The sequence below is a fragment of the Cyprinus carpio genome, chromosome A8 (genome assembly GCF_018340385.1).
Source record: "Cyprinus carpio isolate SPL01 chromosome A8, ASM1834038v1, whole genome shotgun sequence".
NCBI classification, from domain to species: domain Eukaryota; kingdom Metazoa; phylum Chordata; class Actinopteri; order Cypriniformes; family Cyprinidae; genus Cyprinus; species Cyprinus carpio.
In genome coordinates, this window is record NC_056579.1 from 6,354,651 (window position 1) to 6,375,039 (window position 20,389).

The following is a 20,389-nucleotide window of genomic DNA, read 5'->3' on the forward strand; positions in this document are numbered from 1 at the left end:
TGAGGGATAGCTTTTGCTTGTTTTATTGTTTAATCGCTTATTTTTCAGGCTTTTCTGTCAATTTGTTGAGAGAAAGAGTATAGGATATCCAGGAAATTATTGGAGAAGAGAGGGAGAAAGGTATCAGAACACAATAAGGAGCAAATTTTCATATTTTAGGAATTTGATATTGTTTTATTACATTCAAATAAATACATTTGATATCACATAATTAATATTATTGAGCAAACCTGACACTTTTGGGACATCTTTGTGTCCAGCGCACATGTGCTAACCTGTAGACCAAGCCTGCAGAATGAACTCAATCTTCCAGGGTAGTCATTTCACATAACCTTATGAAATATAAATGCACTAAACCTTCATCTTGGTAGGACTGATAAATTTGGGTCTCATGAAGACACTCTGAAGTTGCAAGGACTTGAGGATCTTCTGCACTGTCTTGGCATTGAAATTTGGCAATGCTTTAGGTTTAATCAGATATCAGTTTTGATAGATATTGCATGCTTATGCTATTGCATATCACAAAGATGTTTACTTTCGCCCATTTCAATGCTTCTGGTCCTGGAATTTGTAGGTGAACTAATGCATGGAATAGACCTATGCAAAAAAGTTTAACCTGTTAACGTTCTAGCAGTTCATACCAGATAGTGGAGGGGTATATTATAAATATATTCTAAATTTTATCAGCTTGGCTCGTAAATATTAATTAACTAACAATGCTCAACAAGTACACACAATTTAAGATTAATTACTTGCATGTTTGTTCAGTCAGTTGATCACCAATGCTAGATGCTTCTGTCAAGTTATATGTCTGCGGTACTTTTTTCTAGACTGTGGACAAACAGAATACATCTCTAAAAACATTACGATTATTGCCCATATAGTGGGAAGGATATATAATGCTTTCTGTGCACAATATAAATCTACATGAGTGCATATTTTAATATCAAAAAACTTCAAATGTTAGCCTAAAAAAGGGAGCCTTGCTGATTCACCTTTATAAATGTCCACAGAGAAACATCTTGGCAAATTTCGAACTAGTTGTTCTATACGTTAAAGTGATCAGTTGGCACACACAGCTATGATAAAAATGTCCAGCAGCAAAGGGCCCAAACCACCGGTAATGCAAACCCTCAATCAATACTTATTCTGGTATGTCAGAGAGGAAATTGATTTAACAGCGACAGGGAATGGGATGGGTTAAGTAGACTAATGGACAAGCAGCAAGCAGCCTATCAGAGTGCTGACTGATGTTTCAGTGTTTCACAATGAGAAGGGAAATGCTAAGCTAATACCCAGCGGAAAATCGTCCTTGGATATTTTATGCGTTCCACAATATTAGGATGCGTTTCAGCAGCATTTGAATAATAAAAATGGCACGGCCTCCCCGATGGCTTGCCCTGCGAGTACTCGTCTAAATGGAGTCCATGGGGTTGGTGGGTGTTGGGCACGAAAATCAGATTAGACTCTACAGCCGGTGACACTTCCTGCATCACAGCCCATTTCCTCCGTCATCAAGCATGCACTAATAATCGGTGCTAATAGCCTATAATAAGATGGGCCAAGAATCCTTAACTGAGGAAGATGAAGTGTTAATTGTTTAAAGCAATTAAGGTACGCTGTTAATATCCCTATTTACCTCTATATTTTGTGTCTTGTTTGCCAGGAGATGTTACGTGTGCTCTGATAATGATGTTTGCCTTTTCATAAGAAATGCCAGCGATACTACTAACTCATATTCCTGCAGAACGCATCTAAAAATAACCTGACCGAACAATGAAAACATATTCCTCAGTTGCTTTGATGCTTTGATTTGGAAACGGTAGGAGAGCGGGAGGGTGGGCTCGTGTTACATCAGACAAATATCCCAAAGACATTGCTTGAACCTTAATTAAACCTGGTAAGGGAGGAAATAAATAAATAAACACAATTCCCAGGGTTCGTGTTAATTTATGCAAAGACTTGAGTTGATCAGATGCATCTCCTGTTCCCTTTCCTCCTGAATCCTCACATGAAACCCTTCTGAACATCCAGTGTACCAAGATACTGTAGATACTTTGATACTGAATATCAAAGAAGCCAGGGATGGCTGCTGAATTTAGCAAAAGGGATTTTGGAGAAATAACGCTGTTTTATTAATATACACAGAACATGATAGGCCATTACTAAAGATCAAGGTCGAACTGAAATAAAACGAGTCTGTGTAAGCCTATCAGAACTCGCATCTCAGAGATGTCCTTGGACCTACGTTGGCTAAGAGACAGAGGCTACGGAGGGAAGGTGAGATGCAGGAAGCTCCAGAGGAGCCACGAGGACAACATCAGGATCATTCCGTCTTTATCACTCGTGTGTGGGCAGAAACTCTATCATGAAAGGGCCACCATGAAGAGGTGTTTTATAGAGAATCAAGAATCACTCAGAGACTGATTCACACCCACACTTGGATTGTGCTGTTTTGCACTTGTATTAAATGTAAGTGCTTGTGATTTCAATCATTTAATCATCAGGCCTGAAAACACCAAGACATAGTAAAATATATGCATAGAAAAAGGTTGAAAAGCACATACCAGTCAAAGGTTTGAACACACCTACTCATTCTGTATTATAAACAGTGCTGGGCAAGCTATTTTGACACTTCAGTAGCATTTAAGGTAGCAATACATATATATTTTAGTGCTGTCAAATGATTAATTGCGATTAATCGCATCCAAAATAAAAGTTTTTGTTTACATAATATAGGTGTGTGTACTGTGTATATTTATATATATTATATATAGCACTAATATATATATATAATATATATTTATATATATTAGTGCTGTCAAATATATATTATCTCACAGTACATATTGCTCTCAGAACCTCAGTGAAACAAATGTTTCAGTGAAAAGACAGATGGGCCTGACAGCAAATTTGTGATTACAAATATATTACAAATATATTTGTGAAAACCATAATACATTTAATTCAGAATTCTTACAATAAACATTTATTGTAAATTGCAATACTTCACAATATTACTCTTTTACTTTTTGATCAAATAAATGTAGCCTAAGTTAAGAGACATTAAAAAATCTTTCCAACCCTCAAATTTTTAAATGGTAGTTTATATCACTAAAAACTGTATACGTGTAGTATATGAAACTGTACACAAATTTGCATACTAGTATGTAGTATACTAGCCTGCTAATCCAAACTCAGCCATACATGTGGAAACTTAGCACTGACACTTTAGGGTTGATATGCAACATTCATCTGCGTTGATATTTAGTACTAGTCAGGGTCCTGTGGCAGGGGTCTGATGGGTAAAGTAAAGCAGCAGTCAGCTTTGGCTTAACGATCATGGACAGACGGATTCGCTAGATGTGTCTGAGATCTGGGCAGTACCATTTATTCAATATGACCCTCATTCACCTCCTTCATCGGTCCCATTAGGAAAATGTCAGTCTGCCAGAAAGGCATCCTCTAGAGGAAGTGAAGTCTCTGGTCATCAGATGGCGTCTCTTGATTCTCTATGCAATTTCTGTGCTCTCTGAGAGGCACCTGAGCCCTGAATCTAAGATGTAAGACTGGCAGAAAGGGTGTGAGAGACATTGGCAGGCTTGTCAAAAGAGAACTTGGGCAATTTGGAGCAGGACAGTTTGGGACAGATGCTGTCAGGCCCATCTGTCTTTTCACTGAAACATTTGTTTCGCTGAGGTTCTGAGAGTAAAATGTACTGTGAGATAATCTAAAAAACAGTGAACAACACTGAAATACCCTCTGACCCTGTTGGACTTCCATACTAGTCCAGACTTTTGCTAGTTAGTGCTGATTTGGCACTGGTACCAGCATATGCTTACAAAAAGTACCATGCTGGTCCTGGAAATACCTTGGAGCACCATGTAAAGACCAAATTCATGAATTACAGTATTACAGCATAAGTATCATGGTACTGACACAATACTTTTTTTTGTTACTACTAAGGTACAGAAATTTACAATGATATTGAAAGTAACATTATTTACATATTATTCCTAGGTTCTTACAAAAATGCCATGATATTACTATGGTAAATGTCCAAAAATGTGCTAATACTGAAAAACATAGCAAAGTGTCACTGACAAAATGTTACTGTGCTTGTAGTTTGGTACAGTAATGTCATTGGGTGGTAATACCAAGCAATTTTGAAATTTGACAATGTTAGTGAAATTCATGTAGCATGGTATTTATGGGATTATTATCCTGCCATGATTCAAAACTGGAAATAAAGTTCTGAAAGGTTGAAACTAAGTGTTCGAAAACTCAAAATCTTACAAAAAAAGTTTTGCAAGATCGAAAAATAAGATTTGCAAGCTTGCAAAATGTAAAAAAATAAAAATATCTCTGCAAACATTATGTTGTTTTTGAGATTTCCTTCTTCAGAACTGCAACATTTTTTTTTTACGATGTTGCGCAAAGAATTTTTCAGAGTTTCAAATTTGTCAGTGTTCTCCCATTGTATTAGTTTGTTTTCCAGGTTTGAAACGTTGTAAATGGTGATCTGAAAACTGGAGTGCGAATGTGTGAAAAAAAGTTTTGAAACTCTGAAAACAGAGTTTTGCAGGCTTGCAAAGTGGTAAAAAAAAAAATTAAATCTCTGCAAACATAATTTTGTTTTTGAGTTTTCCTTCTTCGGAAGTGCAACACTTTTTTACGGTGTTGTGCAATCATTTTTTCAGAGTTTTGAATTTGTCACTGTTCTCCCAGTGTATAGTTTGTTTTCCAGATTTGAAACCTTGTAAATAGTGATCTGAAAACTGGTGTTTGAATGGGTGAAAAAAAATTTTGAAACTCCAAAAACTGAGGTTCGAAAGGGTGAAACTTATTACATTACATTACATTTGCACTCCTATTACAGACTATTTTTTCAGAGCCGAGTTTACAACACCCACTTTGCGGAGATACGTCCACACAGTTGCGAGCTTGCGACTCACGTGATTAGTGGCAGCGTTGTCACGCAGCTCTGCTCTGAAACTCTGAAACTCAGACTGAGCGAAAATGAAGCTTCGCAACCTCGCAACTAAAAAAAAAGCCTAGAGGGAGGGCCTTCTGCTCTTGGCCAATGCTTTGCTGTCTGCTGACGTACAGTCCAATCACAAGTCGTATTTACTGGAAAGGTGGGATTGACCGACTGCTCCGCCAATGACGAAAGCACACAGGATGCGCAAACAGAGGATGCACGGATCTCTGGCCACAAGGCCCGTCTAGAGCTGCAAGAACCGCGTCCATGGCTGGTATAGCGTGCGGTCCGGTCCAAAAATAAGGCTACCAACTTGTCGTGGGAATTCACTATACAATTGCCAGTAGCCACTGAGTTTACCACTGATAGGCCGGCGGTGTTTTTGGAAGTACCATGGAATGGTTTACCATGTTAATACCGTACTAAAGTAATTTCAGTATAACATATTTGAAAGTATCATAATGTTATCATGTATCATCACCTGTACTGTAGTACTACCACAGTAGATTTTTGTAAGTGTAGCCATGCTACACATTGGTGAGGCTGGTTAACCAGTGTGATGATGCTGGTTAACTAGTTAAAAAGCCTTATGGGGACACCAGCACACCAACATCCAATGGTACCTGGAATTCACAGCAACATATGTTGACGACCAGCTATGGTGGTCTATTCAGTAGGGAAATTTACTTACATTTTTCTGATTTTAGTGTTGCTCTGGATTTGTTTTAGGATGTATTTTCATCATAAACCCTTAGATAATAACTTGTAGAGGAATTTCCCTCTGCTCCTTCACGCAATGCAATCCCATTATGTAAGAATTGAGGAATATCTCTGAGTGTGTACGTGACGTGATTCTATGAATGATTCTCTGCAGGCTGCTCTAACTGAGGCTCAAATGCTTTGTGGTTGCTTTAGAAAAACAAACCACAGTGAAAAACCCAACAGTTGATGCGAAGCTCACAAAGTAGAAAATGTGGATTAGCTGAGCAATTTGCATGGTTATTACAGTCTACATGAGAGCTCTTCTCTACTGTACTCTACGGAAGCATCCCTTTATCCCTTCACGGTGGTCAGAATCCATAAATCACAGAGAGCTTCACATTTCCATGTTATCGGCATAGCTTTATTTGATACGTTACTTTGTTCTGCTGGGATCTGTCAATATTCAGACGTGTTGACAGTTGCTGAGCATCTACAGTGCTCTGTGAATGACCTGACAGGCCATCACATGCTGCCATCCCTGCTGAAAACACCAGCACATGTTCTGGATGCTGGTATGCTGATATATTCCCATCTAGCTTCTTAAAAATCAACTTGAATTGTCACTCTCAACCCTTTTTACATCCATAATATTGTTTCATTAAAATTGGATATTACATACCAGAATGGAGCCAGACTAAATCTTCTATATAGCTGTTCGGTTATTGTTTAACATTATCTAACAGCTCTGCTGTGAGTGACATCAACAGAAACGGAGAGTCCTATCAGAAGAAGAGCAAGTTAATGCATTTTGATGAAAATTACATAGAAAAATATTCATTACAAATTTGGTATACATACAGTAATGCAATATTCAAAACAGTCTCTAAAACAAATATTTTATGAGACTAATAACATGTCACAGTAATCTCTCATGTGCTCTCAAGGCTTCATTTATTTGATCAAAAATCCAGTAAAAACAGTAATATTGTGAAATATTACAATTTAAACCAACTGTTTTCTATTTTAAAGGGGTCCTATTATGCTCTTTTACAAAGTCTTGATTTTGTTTTAGGTGTATACTAGAACAGGCTCTCATACAAAAAGAACACATTATTTTTCACATATTTTACATTATTACAACACCACTCTCCCAGTCTGGCATGAACGGCTCGAATGGTTCCTGTATCAAATGAAGACTCGCCTTCTGAAATATGAGATGTGCTGTGATTGGTTAGCTAGGCCACTCTGTGTTGTGATTGGCTCCACTCTGGGCCTGGTCGAGAAATGTCATGCCCCTTACGATAGCCGCCTGCCAGCTTCAGTTTAAATATTGCGTCAAAATTAAATCAATTTGAGCGTGATTTAAACCCGGATGATTGTAACCACTCTAAGCCTGTCTACATTGAGAACACTAGCGGGTCTCCGACATAGTGATAACACTCGTTGCCTTCTCTAGTGCAGCTCAACCAGGTCTCGTCCCATTCGGCGATATTTGTGATATCACAAATCCCGGAAAATAAGCGTTGTAGTCCAAACGAGTCGTTACTTGTAGTTTTTGAAAAGTGATTTCTGTTAAATAAATAATCTCCTTTTGAAGTGGACTTTGAGCTTTGTAACTTTGCAGATATTTTTTATGCTCAAACAGCAACATTACAGACTAAAAAAAAGTTGACTAGAAAAAGTGAAAAGGCATAATAGGACCCCTTTAATATATTTTAAAAAGTAATTTCTTCCCTTTGATGTCAAAGCTGAATTTTCAGCATTATTAATCCAGTCTTCAGTGTCACATGATCCTTCAGAAATCATTCTAATATTCTAATTTTTGCTCAAAAACATTTCTTCTTATTATCTTTTATATATATATATATATATATATATATATATATATATATATATATATATAAAATTATATATATATAAAATATATATATTTTTATAAAATTTTGTGTATATAGTGATTATTATATATGTTAAATCATGGACTTTTAGTTTGTTTTCTTCCCTCATGTTTTCCCTTGACCTTGTTTTCCCTCGTGTGTTGATTAGTTCATTCCGTTCACCTGTGTTCTAGTTAATCTAGTTATTAGTCCCTTGTTTGAGTTAGTATAAATACTCCCTGATCAGTTCCTTATTTTGCCAGTATTGTTTGATGTTACCCTGTGTGTGAGAACTTCTTCATCTTTTGGATTATCTATTAAAAGGATTTATTTCTATCATCTTCTTTGTGCCTTCATCATCCTTGCAGCAGTCGGTGTTACAGAATACCTGACCACATAAAAGTAAAGTTAAGCGGCGTTATTTATCCCTGTTTATTTTCCGTTTTTGAATGTTTTTCCTTTATTTGTATGACCCACCATCCCAAATTCATCCACCTCCTGCTGGAGCAGGGGGAGCTACCTCTTGAGGTCCACATGGAGGTCTTTGTTGAGGTCGCCAACAGTACCAGCTACCCGGATGACGCGCTCTGCTCGTTCTACATAGCGAGCCTGAACAACACATGCAGAGCACAGTTGTCCAGATGTGGACCTCAAGGGAATTTCACCGCCTTCGTGGAGTGGGTGCTGGTGAGCAATGACTCTCCATTCACTGTTGGTCTTGCCAGCCCCACTCCAGCCCCAGAACCCAGCCGAACATCACCCCACAGTGTGGAAAGCTTGCCTGAGCCTGCCGCAGACTGAAAGCCAAAGCCCGCCACGACAAACAAGCCATCGCAAGCAAGAGTGACAGAGCTGTGGGTCACCCTGGAACCAGAGCATCGAGGATCTTCTGACCAGGTGCGAGAGATGGCAACAAGGGATGATACAGTGGAGAGCAAGGGCATGGAGGAATGTCACGCCCACTGTTCAAACCACTGAGGGTGAACTGAGGCAGGACTCAGGGGATCTGATAGATTTATTCAGAACTAAGCAGTTTCTGGTCATTGTCTGAAGTCTCTGTTTTTCCTGTTATGGTCAAGGAGGCAATTTTCGAACTATCTATCTGCCCTGAACTGTCTGTCTGCCCCATCATGACCATGGAAGTAATTTCCCTATCTCTGGCACTCCCAGTGCTAGGAGTGGCCATCTGGTGTGTGTGGGCAGCACACACCATTCCTGAACCCACAGACTGCTCAAAACTCCCACCCAGTCTCCCTCTCCCACCACCTCTTTATTGGTCCTCACCACCACCTCCGCTGTCCCCTGTCAGCCCCTCAGCTCACCCTCAGCCCACCATCTCTGATGTGGGTTTGCCACACGCCCGCCATTCTCCATCGGCGTTGTGGCTGGAGGACCCCTTGTCTCCTCCTCCAGCCTCTGAGTCCCAGACTCTGCCTCGGCCCATCAACCCAGTGGCTCTACCATGGCTCCTTGCTCCCTCATCTCCTTGGTTAGTCGTCGACCCGCCATTGCCTCAGGGCTTCACTTCTCCAGCTGTGCCTCGTCGATCTGTCCGACCAGCTCCGTTGGGCTCCTCCCTTCCTCCAGCTCCACCTTGGTCCTCTGTCGCTCCGGCTCCATGGTGGCCTTCCGGATCCCCGCCTATGCCTTGGTCGCCCGAGCCATCTGCTCTGTCTTGGCCCTGCCTTGGTCTGTCGGCCCCCTGGAGTCATAAGCCCTTCCTCCACCATGGCTTCTCCCTCCATCGGCTCCACCGTGGGTCATATTCATGGCTGCGATCTGGGTCCCGTCTGGCTCTTTCTGCGTCAACTCCAAGACTCTCCTGTCTCCGTCCTGGATCCTCCCTCCGTTTGCACTTCCCTGGCTCCGCCCTCTATCGTCACCGCCCTGGTTATCTGCTTGCCTCTCTTCCTGCCCTTCGACCACCGCTTTGTCCTCCTCTCAAACCCACTGTCTCCTTTGTTTGTCCTATCATAGCACGAGGTTGCGCCTTCCGGGAGGGGGTAGTTCTGTCACCATCATGGACTTTTAGTTTGTTTTCTTCCCTCATGTTTTCCCCTGACCTATTTTTCCCTCGTGTGTTGATAAGTTCATTTTGTTCATCTGTGTTCTGTTAATCTAGTCATTAGTCCGTTGTTTGAGTTAGTCTAAAAACTCCCCATTCTGTTCCTTATTTTGTCCGGTATTATTTGATGTTACCCTGTGTGTGAGAACTTCTTGATCTTGTGGATTATCAATTAAAATGATTTATTTCTATCATGTTCTGCCTTTATCATCCTTGCAGCAGTCAGTGTGACACCCCCCAGGGTTCTCTGATGAACAGAAAGTTAAAAAGAACAGCATTTATGTAAATAGATTTTAAATGTCTTTAATGCATCCTTGCTGAATAAAATTACTAATTTCTTCTTCAAAAAAACTTACTGACTCCACATTTGAGTTGACATGTATGTTTGATATGTTTAAATGATTGAAGTTTTGAATGTCAAATTAATGCATTTTTGCATTGCGTTCACATTGACTAAAATTATGTCATTTCATTGAGTAAACTGGACTAAAATGAATGAATATGACATGACAAAATATGAACTCAATTTTAAGGACATTTTGACAAACTATGACTAAAACAACAATAAATCAAGCTGTAAAAATGAACACTGCTTGAAGGTCTCTGATGGCAGCCATATAAGTAGGTTTGGGGGCAACAAAGCCATGTCAACAGATCAATGAAGCCCTTTTCAAAGCCAGTCAGACACATCTGAAGAGCTAAGCACTGAGTTTTCTTCGGACAGGGCCTTGAGTGAGCTCCATGCTTCAGCATGTGCTGTGTTTCAACTTAACCTGTAGTCCTGCATTTTAGTGTGTTTGGTTTAATCTCACATTCTCTTTTTTCATCTTGTTTAGTGTGCATCTCTTTCCATACTAAGCCAGTCTGTCCCACAGCAGGAAAAAAAGTTTTTCAAGTTTTCTGCAAGGTTTGAGGTATAGAGAGAGTATTAATATATTTTCTGCTAGAGTGTACTGGGTGGTTGATAGGGTATTGCTTTGCTGTTACTAAGGTGAATGCTAGGGAGTATTTTCAGCTTATTTTATCATCTGCCAGGTGAAAATGATAAATCTGATCACTTCAAAAAGTTAAAAGAAAAATGTACACTGTAAAAAAGATTGTAATATGTAAACAGTAATACTGTAAAGATGCTATGGTAACAACCTCTTAATTGGTTGTTTATATACTAAATACATGAAAAACTGTAATAAATCAATACATTTCGTAATTTAACAGTTTCTTCTTAGTTTTGCACTTTAGGGTTTAATGTTATATATCTTATGCTGTTAAATTAATTTTTATTGAATTGTTTTAGTGTAATTAGTGTAATGTGTTTTACCATGATGGTGTTTTATATTTCAATGGTATTTATCTCAGTTTATTAAAAAATCACTTAATTCTACATGTGACATTCTCTTTACCACATGTATTTTTGAGAGTTTGTCTGTGTAAAATTATAAAAAATATATATATATAATAATATAATATATAATATACTGTATGTAATATATGTGACCCTGGACCACAAAACCAGTCTTAAGCCACTGGGGTATATTTGTAGCAATAGCCAAAAATACATTGTATGGGTCAAAATTATTGATTTTTCTTTTATGCCAAAAAACATTAGGATATTAAGTAAAGATCATGTTCCATGAAGATATTTTGTAAATTTCCTACTGCAAATATATCAAAACGTAATTTTTGATTAGTAATATGCATTGCTAAGAACTTAATTTGGACAACTTAAAAGGCGATTTTCTCAATATTTAGATTTTTTTTTGCACCCTCAGATTCCAGATTTTCAAATAGTTGTATCTCAGCTTTCAGAGTGTTTTTTAAAAAAAATTTTTTAAAAAAAAAAAAAAAAAAAAAATACCCTTAGGACTGGTTTTGTGGTTCAGGGTCACATATTATACTATATGTATAATATATACTATATGTATAATATATTATACTGTATGTATACTATATATTTAATAATATATATGTAATATAGTAAGTTAATTACATTAAAATTTCAACAGTAAAATTGAACAAAAATTCTCAACAGCAAAACCTAAAATGCTGCTACCATATTTTTTATGGCAAAGTTCTGGCAACCACAGCTGCCATTTTTTTCAGCGTACAGTTGTATACAAGTTTATACTTAGCGTTATGGGTTTGTTCAAATCCTTAAACTAATAGAAATCGAGCATGAAGAATTCAATTAGCTGAAGTATGGAGAATCATTTTTTACTGAGTTAGGGTTGCTAAAATATTGTGTAACATTTCATAGACAAATTTCAAAAGCCCACTATTTATGTCTTCACTTCCATTTAGACATCACTGGCGTATTTGTCCATGATTTTCACCACACTGCGTTGCGTGGGCGCATGTGTGATCTGTAATTTTTGCTTTTGTCTGCAGTTGCTTTCATGTGATGTAATACTTGCCCTAGTTTTTGGTGAAGATTATGTTGGCGATACGTCGGTACAGTTAGAAGCAGAGAGGAGAATGTATTATAAATGCTCAGGTCTAGCAGAGCTGCTCTTACAGTATTCCCAGAGGAGCTCTTTGAGTTTGCTTCTAAAAAGCTGAACACCATCAGCGTTGACCATCAAAGATGAGTCCTTGGCCTGAGTTACTCTTCTGCTAAGGTTACATTAGCGAAGAGGCCAGGGGCGCAAACTCAGGCTTGCTTCCACCCTCCCCGCGTGATCGCTGCTGTAACATATGCGAAGATATATTATTAAACACACACAGAGTAAGACTGAAAGAAAAAATACTGTGGGTTATTGGCAGTGTGGAAATTCAGATGGCATGGTCTCCAAAGCCCCTGCAGTCTTTCTGTCTTTGTTAACCGTGCTCACGATCATTCAAGCATCTGAAAATATAATTAATCTTTGAAACATACAATACAAATGTACAGACACAGCAGTTTAAAAAATATTGGTGATTACACCAAATTACTGAAGCGTGTAATTATTTCTACTGTACCAGAGGCATTACAGAACTTTGGGCTCTCTATTGCCATCTGAAATTGAAACATAACATTGCAAGCTACTTACAGAGTTGATTTTTTAAGTGCTTTAAGTGCACTCTGCTGTTTGAGCTTCCAAAACAGCTCGACAGAAAGGCTCAACCATCTCTGAATTAGTTTGGGGCAGGACCATCGGTTGTCCAACCAATGGAATGTTCAGGAAACCTGTTTGAAAACATAATTTGATGAATAACTGCAGCCATGATCCATAAAAATTTAAACAAATCACAAAAGTACACAAATCTCAAAAATCTGATGACATGATGAATAGAACCAAACCCTGCCCTGCAGTTTTTTTCTTTTTCAGATTAGCTTTGATAATGTTACATTCAGTACATCACAATGCAGAAGAAAAGATCTGTCTCTACTTCTGTTTCATCATGACTTTGATTGAAATTACCACAACGTGAAGTGCACCAAGCCACAATCAATAATGAGCATGATTTGGATAAAAAGGTTGCATTGAAATGAATTACAATTATTTGAAAACTTTCTGTTCATTTATACTACACTACACGATGAAAAATTATTTTCTTAGTATTTTTGTCTTGTTTTTCAATAAAAATGCAAATCCTTGAGAAACAAAATGATGTAAGACATTAAGTCTTGTTTTCTGGGAAAAATATTATCAAAATTAAGTTTGAGCTTAAAAATAAACTAAATAAATAAATAAATAAATAAATAAATGAATAAATAAATTGCCAGTCAGGTAAGAAAAATAAACTAGTTACTACTATTTTTCTGACCCCACTGGCAGATTTATTTTCTTGTCTTAAGCTGAAACTCACTTAATTTTGCTAATATTTTTCCCAGAAAACAAGACTTAATGTCTAGCCATTTTGCTTGTCTAACTAATGTATCCTGATTATGAATGTTTCGATATTTATACCGGAAAAGAAGACAAAAATACTAAGGAAGTGATTCATTTTTGCAGTGTAGTACCACAGTAATTTCTCACTTTGTTATTAATCAATTCTGAATCCTACAATGATTGAGATTCCTACAATCCCATGTGGTTAGAAGTTTAAAATAGTGCAAAGTGCAATTTCATAGCCAAGGCAAGACTTGTGAAATGAAAATACAATATGGTGATGCATTTTGCATCAAAGCTATAGAAGCAAGCTTTGAGATCAATTTGATATTGAAGATTTTTTTTCACCCAACCTATTGACATCTTCTCCATCTTACAATCAAAAGGCACCTTCAAAGCCACCATCCAAATGCAGCGAATGTGAGAGCTGAATCAAGCCAGAGCCAAAGCCAAACCCAACCGGAGGGATCAACCAACATACTTTTTCATCCTAGTTTGTGGCCGAATACTTGTCTGTTTACATATGCATTGATCTAGCTAACTCATCCACCAGAGTCTGTTTTCATCTATCTCTGTGTGCAGAAGTGGGTATTATATGACTAATGATGCACTCTCGTGGCTGTGTATGATTAAATTAACCCATGCCTTTTACCCTGAGCCCAGCTATCATTTTTTATGATGGATGAAAATCGAAAAAACCCTCAGAAGCACCACCCCACCCTATGATATCCAGAATACGTCTAATACAATTAGCTATTAACATAGCAAGAACAAAACAACTGTTAGATTTTGTCCTCTGTAATTTCCCCCATAAAACCCCTCAAATTTTACTGCACCAAAAAAAAAACAAAAAAAAAACAACAACAACAACAACAAAAAAATCCAATTAGCAATGTCAGTTCATTTAAATCATGATTAATATGTTTTCATTACAAAAAGGAAAATGAATAGGCATATTCTTCTGTTTGGCAATTAAATTTAAATGTAAAAATGATCTCAACTCATCTTAATTAATCAAAACAACACAGATTCTATATTTCTCAAACTGCATCGAAACAAACCAGAAAAGCGAAAATGAAACTCAATGCAAATGTGCAGTTACTGAATAATACACAATTTAAACTTACTTTTACTTGTGTAACGTTGTTTTTGCCAGTGATCTGCAGTCCTTCACTGGAGTTTCACGTAACTACAAAGAAATAGTCATAGTATAAGAGTCAAACATGCATTAACGGCATACAAAAAATAACAGTGTTAAACATATTGAAATAATTGACTTAAATAACTTTGACAGCCCTAACTGTAATGCATTTGAGTTTATCCTGATGAAATATGTCATATGGCACGTTCAGAAACAATGTCACAATCAGCTTGTCCAATTATGCTGTATATCTTGTTAGGCTCCAAGGATGAACACGACATGAAAGTGCTCTGCCTCTTTGACAAAGGGTTTGTAGTGTAACGTTCACGTATTTACCTCATTAAGACAAGAGATGAAACGGTGTCTTCAAATGACAGATTGTTGTGTCTATAAAGGGGAAAAAATACAAGACATAAGAATGACTCATGCAATGTGACCTCACATTCAAAGCAGTTTTTTAAATCATTTTCATTTACTTTCAAGTGCTGCACTTCAGTGACTGATTACAACAGGTGGGAATAAAGTTAAATTGCACAAGATAATAGAAAAAGAAACTTAAAAAATGGTCAAATGTCACAGTGGTAACTTAATAAGTTAAGCAAATGCAGTCAAAATATAAAAAAATGTAATTAAAAAGATGTATTACTATAAAATTTATAGGGGAAGTATATTCAACAAGACATTTTTACAGTAATAATGTTAAAATTATGATTATGATGAAATTTTTTTATCAATGCATTATGGCTCATAGAACGCTCAACTTTAGATCATTATTAGATTAACCACCTGTATAATTATGGTTGTTAGAGTAAGTTGGTATATTAAGGTAATGATGTATACACTTAAATATACATAAATTATTTTTTTCTAAAATGCCTTATGAATACATTGAATAAGAAAAACAGAAAACATATAGAAAACTGTACTCCCTGTTTTTTTGCAAGGAGATCTTTGAAATTTTAACTTTGAAAGCAAGCACTGCAGGCGTAAATATCTCCACTGCCCATCCCCACCCTAAAGGCGCAGAATAAAGGGGGTGTCCCAGGAAGGCAAACAGAATTTTTCAGCAGAACGCCATTGCTCATCAAAATTTCATCCGGCCATTCTGTATGGGGACTGTATCTGTGCCCTCCATCACAGCGGGACATTCCTGTTCAGTCGACTGGGCCAGTCCCTCCTGCACTAAAACATATTGTTTATTAAATGCTCCTCATATTACTTTTACCTTATAAGTATTACTTCTCGAGGGAAGAAGCTAATGATTAGCACTAATGGAGGATTTCCATTAAATGGTAATGAAATTTGTTTATATTTATTATTTTCATAATATTTAAACTATAATGTTACATAATAATGAAATAATATTATATTATGTTTTATTTAAATTATTTAATTAGCTGATTAGGTGTTGCTGTCTTGCTTGTTTAACTATTTTATTCATCTCCATGGAAATACAACCTAACGAAAGGAATGATTGCACAGAATTAGTTTCAAATCCAAGACCAACCAGTGTGATTTACACTGTAAAGATAAGTGTGTGTGTTACTCTGTATCCAGCATCATTTGGATGCCTAGAGGATGCAGCTCTGTGGACAGTGACGCAGCAGGCAATGGAGTCACATTCTGGTAATAATTGGCCCCATCGCGATGTTTCCGTGGGGGGGAGAAATTAATTATGAAGGGACCTCCCTTATTCTTTCTCTCCTTCAACTTTTTTGATGTGCACAGGCAAAGGCAAGACCACTCTCTGTCACTCTCTCTGGTTGCGCTCTCTCTGGTCTCCTTCTTTCCTCACCATTAATCCATGTCTTCCACGTGAGAAGCGGCGGTGGTGGTGCTTGCTTTTGTCTTCCGCTCTTTCGTCCGGGAGTGCAGAAGAAGCCCTTTTCTGCATCCTGTGTGAATAATTTACAGGAGCTGCCGGTGCCAAAGCTTTCAAGGTCGTCTGCGATTCAGTAGCTGTGGCTTTCGTAGCTTTCGCCTCATGGGGAGCGCTCTCTCTCCCATGTATCTCCAACCTTTTAACTGTAAATCCACCAAAAGGGGGATGGGGAATAAGGCTGTAGAGGCCAGGTCTCTGGTCTGCCACCACCCTTCAGAGCTACTTTTGTATGGGCAGCTCTCTCGGGCATTGGGGAGGAAACAGCAGGGCATTTTTCATTAGCCGCTCCACCTGGCACAGGCTAGTAAAAAAAAAAGACCACATTCAGATACAAGCTCCCTGCGACTGCCTTTTAACACACAGATCTGCTATTGCGCGGCTGACCTTTTTTTAGTTGCTGTACTTCAAAAATGTGGGAAGGGGCTGGAGCGGCGATAATAAGGAATATGAAACCAGGCATCTAGTAAGGTTCTGTGAGAGCCGTGCCACCGGAGGAGTCTGAATCGGGCATCGTTAGCCAAGGTCAAAGCTTTCAGGGTCCTGTGGAAGGATTAGGATGAGGAAGAGAAAAAGAGCGTTTGAAGCCAATTACCCACGTCGGTCTTACTGAGCGGTTCTTATAAATCAATATCCGCTGCCTGAACACCGTGTAAACTGAATTGAATCTTATTTTCGGAGAGCTGTCATGTTCAATTTGTACCTTTCATCCTTAATGGACGAAGCTAAAGCATTGCTAATATAAGGTGTATGAGGCCCAAGAAGCTGAGCTTGTTAACAAAGCGGGTCATTTTCTCAAACAGGCCAACAAGTTCATGGGCCTTACAGCCCATTTGGAAACGTTCATGCATTACCGCTCGCTAATGGCCGCTCTTTCTCTACGTTCTCTTCCTTAATCCTCCTGAAAATGGAGGTAATAAGTCAGTCGGGTACTGGTTATAATGACCAATCTAAGCCGGCCCGAGGTGACTCTCCGGGCACTGATCATCCTCGTCTTTCCTCCATCCGTTTTTGTTTGCGTAAGTGCCTCATGATGAGCCTGGCAGTGCTTCTGTGCAAATGAGAATAAATAGTCAGGGTGTCTCGTGAGAGAGGACTGTGGGAAAAATAAATCAAGCTCCCATTAACAGCAGCTTCCAGCTGCTTCAGAGCAACGGACTCCTGCGGCAGCCTTTTATCTGTCTATCTGTGTTTGTTTAGTGCCACTGCTATTTATTCATCCGAGCGCCGTGCTCCCGTTATTTGCACCAGACTTTGGCGCTTTTAAACAAATCTTGAAAGAAATCTAGCTGCCGCATCCCATAAATGCTTTAATGCTCATAATGATATTCTATAAACGTTCATCAACGACTCCCTGGGGAGAATTACGTCACGTTCGTCTTCAGTTGTGCAGATTTATCCAAAAGCTCATTACCTAAGCAATGGCAGGTTTAAAAAAAGTTTTTGTAACTTGCATCAAAAGCAGGGCGATGCTCAAGGCAGAGAATTGTGCTTGGTAGAAAATTCTGAACGTTCATGTGTTTGGTTTATTTTTACAGATTTTGGCACTTTTTAATTAAAGTAGAAAAATTTACTCAATTTAATGTGTTAATTAGTGTGATCAATAAAAAAAAATACTTTTGATTTGAGACAGTTTCTAAGAAACACAATTATTATTGTGTGAGCCAATTAGTGACAGGTGACAGTGGCAGAAAATATGTACAGGGAAAGACTAAATTTACATATATAATTTTTTGACATTTTTATACATTTAGCAGACGCTTTCATCCAAAGCGACTTACAGTGCATTCAGTGCAAAACATTTTTTACCTAACATGTGTTCCTCGGGAACTGAACCCACAACCTTTTGCACTACTAACACAATGTTCTACCACTGAGCCACAGGAACACATACTAATGCAGGAATGTAAGATTAATTAATTGATCTTTAATTATAAATTGTAACTAAATTAATCTGTTGACAGTAAACTTTTGGGAAACCTCTTTAGAAACAATAACTATTTTTGCAATGTCTTTTGTTACCACAATGGCTCAGAAATCGATGTACATCAGTTTCATAGTGTGAGGATAAACCAGCTGCAGGGTAAAGCTATGAAGTGCAGGTGGATGTGTCCTAATCTCATTTTTTGTAAAAACACAATTAGCAAAGATTGTCATCTGAAGCCATATTCCATTCAAATGCTCTTCAAATTGCTTGAGGTCTTGTTATCTAAACACTGTTCATACCTCATACAAAACACCCCAGGCAAATGATTTGTTATTACTGTATTTACAAAGATGGCAGTATTCACGTCAGACTGATAATTAAACCACTCAAGAGCAGACATACAGGTCCTTCTCAAAAAATTAGCATATTGTGAAAAAGTTCATTATTTTCCATAATGTAATGATAAAAATTAAACTTTCATATATTTTAGATTCATTGCACACCAACTGAAATATTTCAGGTCTTTTATTGTTTTAATACTGATGATTTTGGCATACAGCTCATGAAAACCCAAAATTCCTATCTCAAAAAATTAGCATATTTCATCCGACCAATAAAAGAAAAGTGTTTTTAATACAAAAAAAGTCAACCTTCAAATAATTATGTTCAGTTATGCACTCAATACTTGGTCGGGAATCCTTTTGCAGAAATGACTGCTTCAATGCGGCGTGGCATGGATGCAATCAGCCTGTGGCACTGCTGAGGTGTTATGGAGGCCCAGGATGCTTCGATAGCAGCCTTAAGCTCATCCAGAGTGTTGGGTCTTGCGTCTCTCAACTTTCTCTTCACAATATCCCACAGATTCTCTATGGGGGTTCAGGTCAGGAGAGTTGGCAGGCCAATTGAGCACAGTAACAGTAATACCATGGTCAGTAAACCATTTACCAGTGGTTTTTGGCACTGTGAGCAGGTGCCAGGTCGTGATGAAAAAATGAAATCTTCATCTCCATAAAGCTTTTCAGCAGATGGAAGCATGAAGTGCTCCAAAATCTCCTGATAGCTAGCTGCATTGACCCTGCCCTTGATAAAACACAGTGGACCAACACCAGCAGCTGACATGGCACCCCAGACCATCACTGACTGTGGGTACTTGACACTGGACTTCAGGCATTTTGGCATTTCCTTCTCCCCAGTCTTCCTCCAGACTCTGGCACCTTGATTTCCGAATGACATGCAAAATTTGCTTTCATCCGAAAAAAGTACTTTGGACCACTGAGCAACAGTCCAGTGCTGCTTCTCTGTGGGGAATGCGGCACCTGTAGCCCATTTTCTGCACACGCCTGTGCACGGTGGCTCTGGATGTTTCTAATCCAGACTCAGTCCACTGCTTCCGCAGGTCCCCCAAGGTCTGGAATCGGTCCTACTCCACAATCTTCCTCAGGGTCCGGTCACCTCTTCTCGTTGTGCAGCGATTTTTGCCACACTTTTTCCTTCTCACAGGCTTCCCACTGAGGTGCCTTGATACAGCACTCTAGGAACAGCCTATTCGTTCAGAAATTTCTTTCTGTGTCTTACCCTCTCGCTTGAGGGTGTCAATGATGGCCTTCTGGGTTAACCTCTTACCCATGATTGCGGTTTTGAGTAATGAACCAGGCTGGGAGTTTTTAAAAGCCTCAGGAATCTTTTGCAGGTGTTTAGAGTTAATTAGTTGATTCAGATGATTAGGTTAATAGCTCGTTTAGAGAACCTTTTCATGATATGCTAATTTTTTGAGATAGGAATTTTGGGTTTTCATGAGCTGTATGCCAAAATCATCAGTATGACAACAATAAAAGACCTGAAATATTTCAGTTAGTGTGCAATGAATCTAAAATATATGAAAGTTTAATTTTTATCATTACATTATGGAAAATAATGAACTTTTTCACAATATGCAAATTTTTTGAGAAGGACCTGTATATGCATAATTTTTCTTTTTTTTTATCAGCATGACAGCCAACCTGAATAA

General features: G+C 38.3%; 1 pseudogene; it reads left to right on the forward strand.

Annotated features, from left to right (window-relative positions):
• LOC109049360 overlaps positions 1-20,389 on the forward strand; it is a 63,179-nt pseudogene that overhangs the window by 13,942 nt on the left and 28,848 nt on the right.